We start from the raw sequence: 13,479 nt of genomic DNA, 5'->3' as shown, positions 1-13,479 counted from the left end.
ACGAAAATCAAAGCCATTTCCCATACACCCTCCTCTGTGACACACAAGGATATTCTTCTGTGTTTAAGAGCTTAGAGGTTTTCATTTTAAGCTCCCCCTATGTCTCTCCTGCTATTCTTGGATATCAGAAACGCCCAGCATTTCTGCTGCCCTCCAGGAGAACAGAGTTGGTTCCCTGAGGCTACAGGATGAGTGGAGACTGGGGAGACATGGTCTGTCACTTCATTCTGCTTGGAGTTTCTCTGGGCTTTCATTTTCTCAAATTAAGGATGCTCACACTCCCATGTTTCTCTTACAAACCCCCAGGTACAGCTGAGACAGATGGATCCACCACAGCTCAGCTCCACATTTGGAGCCAAGGACTCACATTGCTCATTTCACCTACCCAGCAGCATTTTCAGTGTCAGAACACATCTGCATTTCCCCATGAATCCTATAACTCAGAGATGCTTTGGACAGGTTTGCACCCTGCATTGAAGCTCCCAGCTTGGACTGAAATCTCAGGGAGGCTTCCAAGTGTCCTTCTGATGGCACTGGATGAAGGGAGATGCAGCTCCTTCCCTGGCTGCACTGCCAGCATTGCCCAGAGCTGGGCACTGGGGACAGCTGTGTCACCCTGAGCCAGCAGTGCCCCCTGCCAGAGCCCCCAGTGCCGGGCAGCTGCTCCCAGCCCTGTGCTCTGCAGAGGGAACTGGGCCCGGGGCTGCAGAGCTGCCCCACGGCTCTGTTGCAGCTCTGCCTGCACAGGAGGGGCTGCACACCTTGGAGCCCCGGCCCTGAAGGCAGAGGCTTGGCTGGGGCACAGGAGGGAGGGGGCTTGTGCAGAGGGAGGGGCTGCACTGGAGGGGATCCTCTGGCCATCTCTAAACTCCCCTGCCTCAGCATTTCTGGGTTTTGTTTTCTCTCCTTCCCTGATCTTCTCTCTGCTTCCAGGAGATTTTCCTCCTGCAGGTGTTTCCCTGTGCCTGATCTCTCCCTGCCAGCACTCCCAGACCCCAAATCTCTGTGCACTCTCCTTGGCCTGACAGAACCCTGCCTGTCGGCAGGGCACTGGCTGGGACAGGTTCTGTTTGCAGCTTTCAGCAAGGACAGCTCAGACTGAGCCTGATGGCTCCAGCAAAGGTGATGCTGCTGCTGTCCATGGGCAGAGTGGCTGAAAGCACATGAGGGATCACTTGTGAACCTATTGATCACTAAAATAACAGTTTGGATATCTCATGCACTTGTCAAAATTCATAAACCACCATTAATATTTACCCCCTTCCCTGTCACTCTCCAATAATAGGAAACTGAATAAAAAGTCTTAGGAAATATCCTCCTTTTTATCAAAATCGTTGTCTTGGAAAAATTCTATGACTGATCAGAACCTCTCAGCATCTCAGAGCTTTATGAGCATTTCACCAGCCCAGCACCAGAAATACTCAGAGTTGTACTCACAGGGTCTGTGGGCATTGGGATGTTCCAGCTTTAGGAGATCACTCCAGGAGCTGCAGCTGCATTGTCCTGCAGCCAGAGGTTCCTGTGCCAAGGGCTGGCAGTGATTCTGCCCCAGGCACTTCTCAGCCCCTTCCCAGCCCTGACTGATTGAAGCTCTCTGTGCCTCTGTGCTGTGCCTGGGTTGGCTGCAGGCAGTGCCCCAGCCCTGCTGGGCTGGCAGAAGAGCTGCTCAGCAAGAGAAATGTGCTTTTGAAGCTCTGCTTGGTTACCAGGATCACCCTCTGTGCCAGGAGCCCGGCCCAGCTCAGCAGCACAGACACAGCACAAGGACTTTAATGACCCTCTGGGGCTTTGTGCTCAGGCCCTGAACATCAGGCCCTGAGAGGGAGCCGCAGAAACCTCTCCAGAACTCCAAGTCAGAATCCAACTCCAAAGTTTCTTGGACTTTTAATGGGTCCCACTGAGGGACACGACTGAGAAAGTGTCCCCAGGCCCCAGGCAGAGCAGAGAGCTGGAGGCACTGATGACAGGTGGGGACAAAGAGAAGCCAAGTCTTGGTGCCCTGGGGCACAGCAGGGTCTGTGCCACCAAGGGCTGGGAGGAGACACCTTGTCCTGAGGCCCTGGGGCCTCCTGGCACAGCCCCAGCCAGGCTGGGCACTGTCAGCCCCTGGTCCTGCCCTCAGCATCCCCCCCTAGCCCACATCCCAGTGGCCTCAAGGATCTGCTGGAAGGAGTCCCTGGGGAGCCTTGGTCAGGAATGGCCCTGGGGGCTCCTCCATGCTCCCAGGGACTGCAGGTTTTTCAAAGGACTTTGGCTTTAGCTTTGGCCTTGAAGTCTCTGAGAGGTTTGTGCAATCCTGGCCTCCAATTATCTGGTGCAATTAGTCCCTGGAGAGGCTTTGTCGATAACAACACTCAGTGGGGCTCATTAATGCTCCAAGGTACTTCAGTTCTTTTAAGGTACTTGGTGTTTCCCTTTTGATACAGACTCTGTGTGAGGTTTGTGCAATCATGGCCCCAATTATCTGCTTTAAGGAGTCCCTTGAGAGCTTTATACTGACACTCAGTGGAGCTCATTAATACTTTTAGATACTCAACCTTTTTCATGTACTTTGGATTTTCTTTTCCACACTGAGAGGTTTTTGTGCCATCCTGGCCTCCATTTCTCTCCTCCAAGTATTCCATGAGGAGCCTGTGTTGGAGATGGACCTCAGTGGCACCCATTAATGGCTGGTGATACTTTGTGTGTTTCCTCTGACTTGGACTGCTGGAAAGGTTTGTGCAATCTCCTCTCAGGCCCTGAGGTTCCAGGGCTCAGCTCCAAATGCACCACGGGGCTCATTGGGATAGAGGAAGTCCTGACAAAGTATTCCTTTTCCTTGATTTTCCTCTGCTCTACTGCAGTTCATCAGGAAGTTTCTGTAGTGGTTTTGGTTCACCAATTTGAGATTTCTTGGCCAATGCATCAGTTAGTGTGGTGGGTTCAGTGTTGGTTAATTACCAGTGCACTCACTAGAATATACTTACTCATATCCTTCTCTGCAATAGGATTAGGCGAAAGGCAAAGTAGACTCAACACTTTAAAAGGGCGTAAAGAAGTTTATAAACAGTAACAAAAATAAAGAATAATAAGAATTTGAAGAAAATTTTCAGAACATTTCCTCTCGCCATACAACCTGACAATGTAAAGAGACAAAACCTAAAATTTTCATTCCTTTTGTCTTTCTTCAGTTCTCTTAGGGATAGTAGTTCCTCTTGCTAATGTTATGGAGACTACTCCACAAGAAAACAATTATCTCATGGCTTTTCATTTCCATGAATAACAGCTGCCTTGGAAAATCTGCAGTCGTGAAGTCCCTCCCATTTTTTCACAGCCTTTCCCACAGCTGTGTTCGTGAGCCATGTCAACTTATGGGGTTTTAGTTTCAACATGAGCTGTTTAAGAGCAAAGGTTCTCTTCATCTATTTCTGAAATCATCTTCATCTCTGGGAACAGAGGTCTTCTTCTTCTCTCCCTGAGGGCACAGGGTCTCATCACTCTTCTCTTTTTTCTTTTCAAACTTCTCATGGCATCAAGCTACTGCAACATTTGCTTACTTTAGCATGGAGACCTTTGCTGAAACAAGTCATCTCCCCATACTTTTCAATGTGTTATAGGGAAAAAGAGAATCCGATGTATCAATGACATCCTTCTCCATAGCTTTACCAGAGGATTTCAGCCCCAAGATCAAGGCATCTCCTCATCCCTCCCACCTGGGACTCAACTTCCTCTTCACTGACCTCAGTGGGTTCATGTAGCTCCTCTGTGTGCCTGCCCTGTGTCCTTTTCTCTCACTGCAGGGAGGATGGCAGCACTGGCAGAGTCAATATCTGCCCGGGGCTGCGGATGGTTCCGTGAGCCCGGCCGGGCTCGGTCCTTGCGGCCGGAGCTGTTTTCCCATGGAGGTTTCTGCAGCGGCTGCGCTGGGGCTGTGTCAGGCTGGGCCGCGCTGGGGCAGGGCCAGGATCTCAGCAGCCAGGCCAGAAGGCTGAGATGAGGCTGGGCCGGCCTTGGCACCTCTTTGGGGCCAGAGGAGAGAGAGGCCCAGCCCGGCTTTCTCATCTTCAACTTGTGTCTGCACAGAGGCCTCTGCAGTTTGCTTAGTGGTTTAACAGATTGTCAGCTCTCAGAGCTAATTACTGATTGGTTTTTTTTTTGTCAGACACGCAGGAAACTGCTAGCAGCTTCTCTCAGGACATCACTTCCATGATAGAAAACCACCACAACAGCACAAAGCACAGAGCTCCTTTTTTCATATGTAGTGGCCATGTGCCCAAGGCCTCAGAACCCCACCTTGGGAGATCTCTGGGCTCTCTCCAAGGTATTTTCAAATGAAAACATTCAGCTCATAGTCTAAGAAAATTACCAGAGGACAGGGCTAGCCCATCCTGTCTGTGCTGACTACTTTTGTCTGGGAGCAATCCTTGGATATATGGAATTTGGGAGGCCAAATTCTAATTTTGGCCATGGGCCCTGGACATGAAGGTTGTTTTTTCTTTCCATAGGAAGGAACAGAGCCCCAGTGCTTCCTGGATGGATGAGAGGTGACCACCAGAGGCCATCTAGAGCTGGTAGGTTTTCTTCTGGGAGATACCCTTGCATACAGGGAATTTTTTAGGGAGGATACCAGTTTTGGCAATGGGCATCTGAAAAGAGGGACTTTTTTTTCCATAGCAAGGAAAGCACGGAGCTGATGAGAGGCAGCCCTTGGCATTCCAACATCAGCCAGACCTGTCAGGTGGCCCCTGGGAGGCCAAGGCAGCCAGACCTGGTCCATGTTCCCTCGCTTCCATGGGGCCCATCAGTGTCCCAATGGTCCCTTGCTTCCAGGAGGCCCTGAGGTGTCACAATGCCCCCTTGGTGACACCAGGCCCTGAAGGGTCGGAATGGTCTCCATGGTTCCATCAGGCCCCACAGAGTCATAATGGTCTCTGGGTCCATGAAGCCCCGCGGTGTCACCATGGCCCCTTGGTTCCATGGGCTCCAGTGGTGCCACAACGATCCCCTTGGTTCCATGAGGTGCCCACAGTGTCACAGTGATCTCCATGGGAAGGGAAGAACCGAGCCCCAGTGTGGCAGGGGCAGCCACCAGAGGCCAAGGCCAGCCAGAGTTGATGGTACTGGCAGACTTTGTCTGGGAGCAACCGTTGGATATAGGGAATTTTAGAGGTGTAATCCCAATTTCAGACATGGACACCTGGAGTTGAATGATGGTTTTTTTTCCAAAGGAAGGAAAGCACAGAACACCGGTGTTTGAGGGGCAGATGAAAGGCTGCCATCAGAGGTCTAGGCCAGCCAGACCTCTTTGCCCTGGTAGCTTTTGTCTGAAAGCAACCCTTGGATATAGGGAATTTGGGAGGTGGAACCCCAATTTTGGCCATTTCTGTGTAGATAAGAAGGATAGTTCTTTTCCATAGGAAGGAAAGCACAGAGACCATGTGTTTCAAAGGCAGAAGAAGAAAGAGGTGGCTCCTGGGAGGCTCAGTCAACCAGACCTGTTCTTCCTGGCAGGTTTTGTAATGGAGGAATTCTTGGATACATGGAATTTGGGAGGAGGAACCTCAGTTTTGACCACAGTCACCTTGAGAAGGACAACTATTTACATTGGAAGGAAAGCACCAAGCCCCAGTGTTTCAAAAGCAGATGAGATGCATCTTTCAAGAGGCCAAGGGCAGCCAGACCTGTCTGTCCTGGCAGCTTTCACTTGGGAGCATTCCTTGGATGTATGGAGTTTTGGAGGAGGAATCCCAATTTTGGCCATGGAACCCTGGAGGAGAAGGACAGTTCTCTCCCACAGGAAGAAAAGCCCAGAGCCCCAGGGCTTCAGGGGCAGATGAGAAGCAGCCCTTGACATGCCAAGGTCAGCCAGACCTGTCAGGTGGTCCCCAGGAGGCCCAGCCAGCCAGACTGTTTTATGTTCCCTTGGTTCCATGGGACCCCACAGTGTCACAAGGATCTCCTTGGTTCCATGAGGCCCTGGAGTGTCACAATGTTCCCCTTGCTTCTGCAGTGTCACAATGGCCCTGTGCTTCCATGAGGCCTTGCAATGTCACAATGGCTTCGTGGTTCCACAAAGCCCTGATGTGTCACAATGGCCCCTGGGCTCCGTGTGCCCTCGCTGTGTCACAGCGGCTCCTCTGTGACACTGCGGCTGCACAAGGTCACCATGGACCCTTGGTTCCTTGGGGTCTCTGAGTTCCACAATGGTCTCCTTGATTCCATGAGGCAGCACAGTGTCACAATGGCCCCTTGTTTCCATGAGGTTCTGAAGTGTCACCGTGGTGTCCTTGGACCCACATTGTCACAACTGACCTGTGGTAATCACATATCCTCTGAGCAGAGAGAGAGATCTCCCAGGATTTTCCTGGGAAGCTGTGAGAAGCTGTGAGAAAGCTCAGAGAAAAGAACAGAAACAATTCTTATCTTCACTTGCTGCACCTGTTGTTGTGCACATGTGGAATGTGTTATGGAGATTTGTTTACCAAAGGGTGATTTCTAAATTGGCCAATGGTGACGGTGTTTGGATTTCAATTAACCAGTCTGGTCTGTCTGTATCGGACTGTCTGCAAGAGCGATGAGTGTTTCTTAGCAGTATAGTATAGGATAATGTAATAAAGGGATTGATCAGCCTTCTGGAATCATGGAGTCAGTGCTAATTATTACAGGCTGGGGACGCCCTGCTACGATAGTTATCTAAGTCAATCTTCCCTTACCTCTGAATGCTGAACAGAATAGGCTTAACAGGCATAGCAGGAACACCAACCACTGTAGACCCAAAGAGCTGGCTGGGGAGTTGGGAGAAAACTTCCCCTGGTGTCATTTCCTCACAGTAGGTACCATTATTAAAGTAATTCCAAACACATACAGTTAGTGTGTGGTAGCCTCGAATCTGTGTGCCCACCATCCAGTGGAAATTAAAAATCCATAAATTCCTCACCATATTAACCCATCAAACAAATTGATTATCAGCCAGATTTGCCATAGTTATAGGATGGTAAAAATGTAGCCACAACCATGTGCTACCCAAACCAGGGTAAGCTAGACCACATGGTGACACCTAACAAGGTTTCTATATCCAGTGCAACAACAACAAAAAAAAATTATGTTACTCAAGAATTGTTATTCTTATTTCAGCCTGTTTCTCTCAATGCCCTCAGGCTGCACATCAGGTGCCAAAACTGGTCTTGGTTTACAAGACAGGTGTCTGCTAGGGAAGGCAGCAAAAAGCCTCCTGTGGAATGGAGAATGTAAACCCCCTCCCTCCAAATTATTAGAATCATGAAATCAAGGGGCTCTCAGGCAGGCAAAGATATGGGAATAGGAATGTCAGCTCTTTCCTAGTGTGTATAACAAAGCAAACAAGCAGCAGCAGCTGCGGCACGAACAGCAAACAGAGCAGAGCCCAGTCCCGGCCTTTGGGCCGTGGCGCTTTCCCTGCGGTGCAGTTCCGGGCACAGCCAGCAGGGGCGCTGTGGCTCCCGGGGCAGGGCAGGTGCGCTGACCCCCACGCGGCTGCAGGGGGCGCTCCGGCCGGGCTCGGCAGCGCGGGGCCATGGCGGCTTTGTCCGAAGGGGGAAGGGCTGGAGAGAGGCTTTGCTTCACAAACCCCGGGGCAGCCGGCTCCGCTGCCCCAGCAGGACTCTCAGAAAGCAGTCAGCTCGGTGCCCCAGCAGCACTGGCAAAAAGCAGTCCGCTGGGCTGGCAGGATGTCTCGGCAGGCAGGGGGTGAGGGGCTCCAAGCAGGGCAGGGAGAGCCCAGCTCAGGATCCTGGACACCAGAGCAGACAGGGATAGGTCTCTCTTTTAGTGGGGCAGGTGTAAATAAGGTCCCAGTTTAGTGGCTGTTCTCACGAGCAGAGGCTCATCCCAGGACAGAAGAAACAGCTCTGGCCCGGGCTCTGGCAGCAGCAGTGGAAACTCCCATCTCCAAGAGCAGCAGCTCCTCCCAAAATAAGGGATCAGCCGATAAACATCAGCCAATGATAAGGAACAAACAGAAAGGAAAAACCCAACCCCCAACACTGGTTTAAAATTCCTAATGATAAGGGAGAATTGTATAAAGTTTTAATTCCACCTTTATAATTGTTTACATACGAGCTCTTGAAATGTCAGGGGTAGGGATTGGAACCTGCTGCTCCAAGGCTCCTCTCACAAAAAGAGGCTTAGAAAGGCTGGGGGTCCTTGGAGATATTTGGGGATCTATAGGGGCTATTGGGGGTCCTTTCTGTGCCTCCTGACCTGACAGGAGCTTCTCTAATAAACTTTGGCTAAAGCTCCCAGTCTGCCCATGACAGGAGCCACTGTGAGTGCCTGTGACATCCCGGCTCTTTGGCAGCCTGGGGACACTTAGAAAGTCCCCATGAAACCCCTCTGAGGGCCTGTCAAAAAATCTGATTATTAGTAGGCAAACTGTTGGCTCTTAACCGAAAGGTTGGTGGTTCGAGCCCACCCAGGGATGCCATTTATGTCAGAATCTGTGGTATTTAAATGATCCCAAAATTGCAGAAATTTGCTGTCTTTGAGCCCCGCTGCCAAAGAAGAAGTCATAATTCATCTGTGCTGGTTTTCAAGGTTGTTTATTCTTGCTTATCTATAACATGTTCTGTCTGACCTGCAGTAGGCCTTTCTTGCGGGGCAGCGTGCAGGGCTCTGCCCCTCAGTGGGAAGTTACAAACATTATATACCAGAAACTGCCTGTGCTATATTTACAATAATGTGCCAATACCTACCACCTGTGTTGAACAGTGTGTCCCCAGTCTAAACCAACAGAAAAATGCCTACACTGCAGTGAAACATGGAAGGCATGAAGAAGACGAAAAAGGACAGGACACACACGATTTCCTCCATCTTGCCTCCTTTGAACCCCTTATCTAGAATCCTAAAATTCTACTTTTGCACCCGTGTCACACTAATTATTACTAATATCAAACACTCAGAGTGTGTAATTCATCCTGTAAGATTGAAAACTCTTTTCCATGGACAGAGATCACAGGCAGTGTCTCTGGGGGCTCTGTACAGGGGGGTTCCTGACCCCCTTGCCAGGGTCCCAGGGCAGCCAGGGCAGCCAGAGGGATGCCCTGGATTACCACAGCAAACCTCATCAGGACCCATTGCTATGGTCAGTTTCCATGGCAACCATCACCAGCCCCTGTTGCTATGGTCAGTTTCCATGGCAACCTTCCCCAGCCCCTGTTGCTATGGTCAGTCCCTGGGCAGCTCCATGGAGACCCCATGCCAGGGGTGGTTGCCATGGACACCAGCTCAGGCCGTCAGCCAGAGCCCGTTTCCATGGCAACCATTGGCACTCCCATCCCCAGGGTCATGGGATCCCAGAACCACAGAAGTGGCTGAGCTCGGAGGGACCCATCAGGATCCTCGAGTCCAACTGCTGGCCCTGCACAGGACACCCCAACACTGCCAGCCTGGGCCTGGCAGCGCTGTCCAAACGCTGCTGGAGCTCAGAGAGCCCTGGAGCTGTGACCCTTCCCTGGGGAGCCTGGGCAGTGCCCCAGCAGCCTCTGGGCAAAAACCTTTCCCTGAGATCCAACCTCAGCCTGCCCCGACTCAGCTGCAGCCGCTCCCTGCACTCGTGTCCCTGGGCACCAGAGTGAAGAGGTTCCCTCAGCCCCAGCCAGGGACCCGCTCCCAGGGCTGCTGCCATGGCCACCAGGGCTGGCACCAGCTGGGATGCTCGGTTTCCACAGGCCGGGATTCAGGAATGGAATTCCCCAATTTCCTGCTCCCGCTAAAACCGCGCTGCCTCTCGTTGCCCTCCCACCTTCCACTGAAGGAAAAAAATGGAAAGATCCCAGGCTGGGATAAGAACAATTTACTGGAAACAGCAACGAGATAAGGAACAAACAGGAATAGAAAAACTATTGACAACAGAAGGGATAAGAAAAACTATTTACAGGGGAAATTATATCACCATCAATTGTATCTTCCTGGCCACGCGTCTCCTCCTGCCTGGAAAGGACACCCTTCTCAGAGAGAGAGAGAGAGAGAGAGTCCCTTTCCTGCCCCTGGCAATGACCTGAGGTGGGAGTGAATGTAATGACAGGGCTATAGCCAGACCCTCATGTTCTTCAATCCCACATCAGGTCATTGGCAGGGGCAGGAGAAGGTACAGGTGTCTTCCCAGCATGGATCACAGGTAACAGGGATCACCAGGGCTCTTCCCAGTGTGGGTTCTTCAATGGGGGGTTAAGCTGGAGCGGTGCATGAAGCTCCTCCTGCAGTTGGGGCACTCACAGGGCTTCCCTCACCGGTGGCTCCGTTGGTGTCGGGTCAAGTGAGAGCTCCGGGTGAAGCTCTTCCCACACTGGGGACACTCATAGGGCCTCTCCCCAGTGTGGATGCGCCGGTGCCTGATGAGGGTGGAGTTTTGCTTGAAGCCCTTCCCACAGTCAGAGCAGAGGAAGAGCCTCTCCTCGGTGTGTACCCGCTCATGCAGGAGGAGACTGTAGCTGGTGTGAAACCTCTTCCCACATGTGGGGCACATGTAGGGCCTCTCCCCAGTGTGGATGCGCCGGTGCCTGACAAGGGTGGTGTTGTGCTTGAAGCCCTTCCCGCAGTCAGGGCAGCTGAAGGGCCTCTCATCTGTGTGAATCCGCTGATGTACAAGGAGATTGGAGCTGGTCTGAAACCTCTTCTGACACTCAGGACACTCGTAGGGCCTCTCCCCAGTGTGGATGCGCTGGTGGATGATGAGGTGGGAGCTCCAGCTGAAGCCCTTCCCACACTCCCCACACTCGTAGGGCCATTCCCCAGTGTGGATTGTCTGGTGTCGTCTCAGATTGTTGCTCTGCCTGAAGCTCTTCCCACACTCCCCACACTCGTAGGGCCATTCCCCAGTGTGGATCATCTGATGTCGTTTCAGACTGTTGCTCTGCCTGAAGCTCTTCCCACACTCCAAGCACTTGTGGGGCTTCTCCCCATCGTGAAGCTTCTCAGGGACCACCAGCTCCGAGCTCTGGCTGAAGCTCTGCCCACCTTCCTGACCCAGAGTGGGCCTTTCCTCCTCAGAGCACCCTGGGCTGGGTTTGCAGCCCCTCCTTGTGTGGGATCTCCAGGGATTTTCCTCCCTGTTGGATTCTTGCGCTGTGGAGTTGCTCAAATCGGCCTCTTCCATGAGGTTGTGCTGCAGAGATTTGTCCTTCCTGGTCTCCATCATCAGCTCCTGCTCTGGGGTAGGAAGGACAAGGAGAGGATGGGATTTGCCTCCGTGCCACAAGGAAGGGTAAGGAGATCCCCCCAGTGCGTCCCTGTCAGCAGAGCGTCGGCAGCGGGGCTGTCCTGCAGCCGGGGGCCAGGCTGGGCCAGGAGATGGAGCAGGAGAGAGGGGGAAAGGGGCACTGACTTCCTCCTCACCTGCCTGGATGTCCCAGGGCGCCTTCCTCTTCCTCACAGCCTCCTCCTCCATTTCGTGAAGATTTGCGTATGGGAAATTCTGTTTTGGGAGGAAAACAAGGGATGAGCACAGTGAGTTTTGTACTGGTTGGAAGGCAAACCAGGGGGAGAGTCTAAGCCAGAATGACAATTGACTAAGAAAATTAAGATCAAGGCAATGATACAGAAACACTGGTTTAAACTCACAGAGTCAGGATATAACCTGACACCCCGATGGTCAGGGTGGTGGTAGCAGTCTGATGAAATGGTGGCTGCAGTCCGGCTGGAGTGATGAACGTGATTCTGTCAAAGCAGGGATCCTGTAGAAGGGTCTGGTCTTCCTCTGCAGGTCCAGTGGTGGTTATGGAGCTCTTGTCCTCTGGGAATGCAGTAGGCAAGGTGGTCGTGGTGTTGCAAGGGTGAGATTATATCCAGGTAGGAATGCTTGGTTCCTCCCCCTGGGCGGAGCATCCCACAATGGGATGATGTAATTTTATCAGGCCTGCAGTGACACTCAATGGCCCATTAACAGAAGATGGCCCCTGGAGGCCGTTATCAGGGCTGAGCCATGGAAGAGATAAAGAACACTGCCCCACCTGTTGATAACAGTTTATGGAGATGGTGACTGAAAACACTTTTGGTTACATCTGACACTGTAACCTGAAACAGTGAGGCAATCCCTGCTCGGGGTGGGGGGTGAACACCACCCCCCTTACCCAAACTGGCTCAGGTGTAAAACCCCCACCCTGGGAAGGCCACGCACACAGGGGACAATGTCACCCTTGCCCGGCCCCAGGGGAGATCTCTGTCCCTGTCACTCCCTTGCTCTCCCCCCTTTTTTCTTTCTTTCCATCTCTCTCTCTACCTCACATTTACTGTTCAGGAAAATCCACTTTGGATTTGGTCTCCTTAGCACCTTCATTGAGGCAGAGGCATCTCTCTAAAAATTATATTAACCAGATTGCAACATTATTTCGGCACAGTGAGTTCAGGGCACTGCTGTCTGACCCCAAGTGCCTTTGACAACAGCATGGTTCCCTCCTCTGAGGAGGTTCTGCCTCTTTCTGGAGGAACTTTTGGAAACTTGGATGCAGCTTCCTCTGAGTGACTTTTGGGTGAACTTATGAGGAAAATGGCTGTTGTGGGTGGCCAGTGTAAAGAAAGTATTTTCTTGTCCTTCCTTGAAAAATTTTTTTAAATAACTGGAGAAAAGGGACCAAATGATACTAGCAAGACTGACAAGGATCATTCACCCCAATGTGAGGAATTCAAGGCCAGTAAATTCCTACAAGAAGCCCAGTTCAAGTAGATAAATTCCCAAATAACTCCCAAATTCACAGGTCTGGGGACTTTGCCAAATATGAGAATCATTATTTTCCTTTGTTCCTGTCACCTTTGTGACAGCTACACAGAGCTTTCCCTTCCCTTTATTAATCTGTATTTGGCCAAATTTCCACTTTCCTTTTATCGGAACCTGCCAGCAGCTGAGCTGAAGCTGTGCAGGAACTGATGAAACTTGGATTTGCCACAGAATTGCTTCTATTTTCAGTTTATTCATATTCATATTCAGTTTGGGATTTGTTTGTGTTTCCATCACAAGTGACTTGTGGGAAGAGCAAATCTTCCTCAAGGCATTTTATGGAGGGTTAAGTTTGATTTCTGCCAAGTTTGTTTTGTCCAGTGCTCAGGGGATGCTCAAGGGGTATCTGGTTTTGGTTTGGCCCTAATTTTCTTCTGATTTGTCTTTATCACTTAAAAACACCTGAAAAATGACTAAAAAGAGTATTGACCAGAGATGTCAAAAGTCCCTCCATCTAAGAGTTATTTGAGGTGGAATTTACAGTTTGGAAACATATTCTGGGGGATTTGTGGGTTCTTCGGGGATATATGGGAGTATTCTCCATATCTTTGCACTCCAAAAGCCACGGTGGATTGCTCTGTCACCTCAAAATTACTCAATCCCACCTCAAGATGGCTGGTTCCCACCTCAGTCCCATGCCAAAATTACTCAATTCCTCCGCCTCCAGGGTTAGATGGGGTTGGAAGGAGATTGAGAGAAGTAAGATCCAAATTTGAGGTTTTGGGATCAGGATTGTATGGGGCCGGGTGGGT

The sequence above is a fragment of the Taeniopygia guttata genome, chromosome 29, assembly GCF_048771995.1.
Source record: "Taeniopygia guttata chromosome 29, bTaeGut7.mat, whole genome shotgun sequence".
NCBI lineage: Eukaryota > Metazoa > Chordata > Aves > Passeriformes > Estrildidae > Taeniopygia > Taeniopygia guttata.
Note: the sequence above shows the minus strand (reverse complement) of the source record.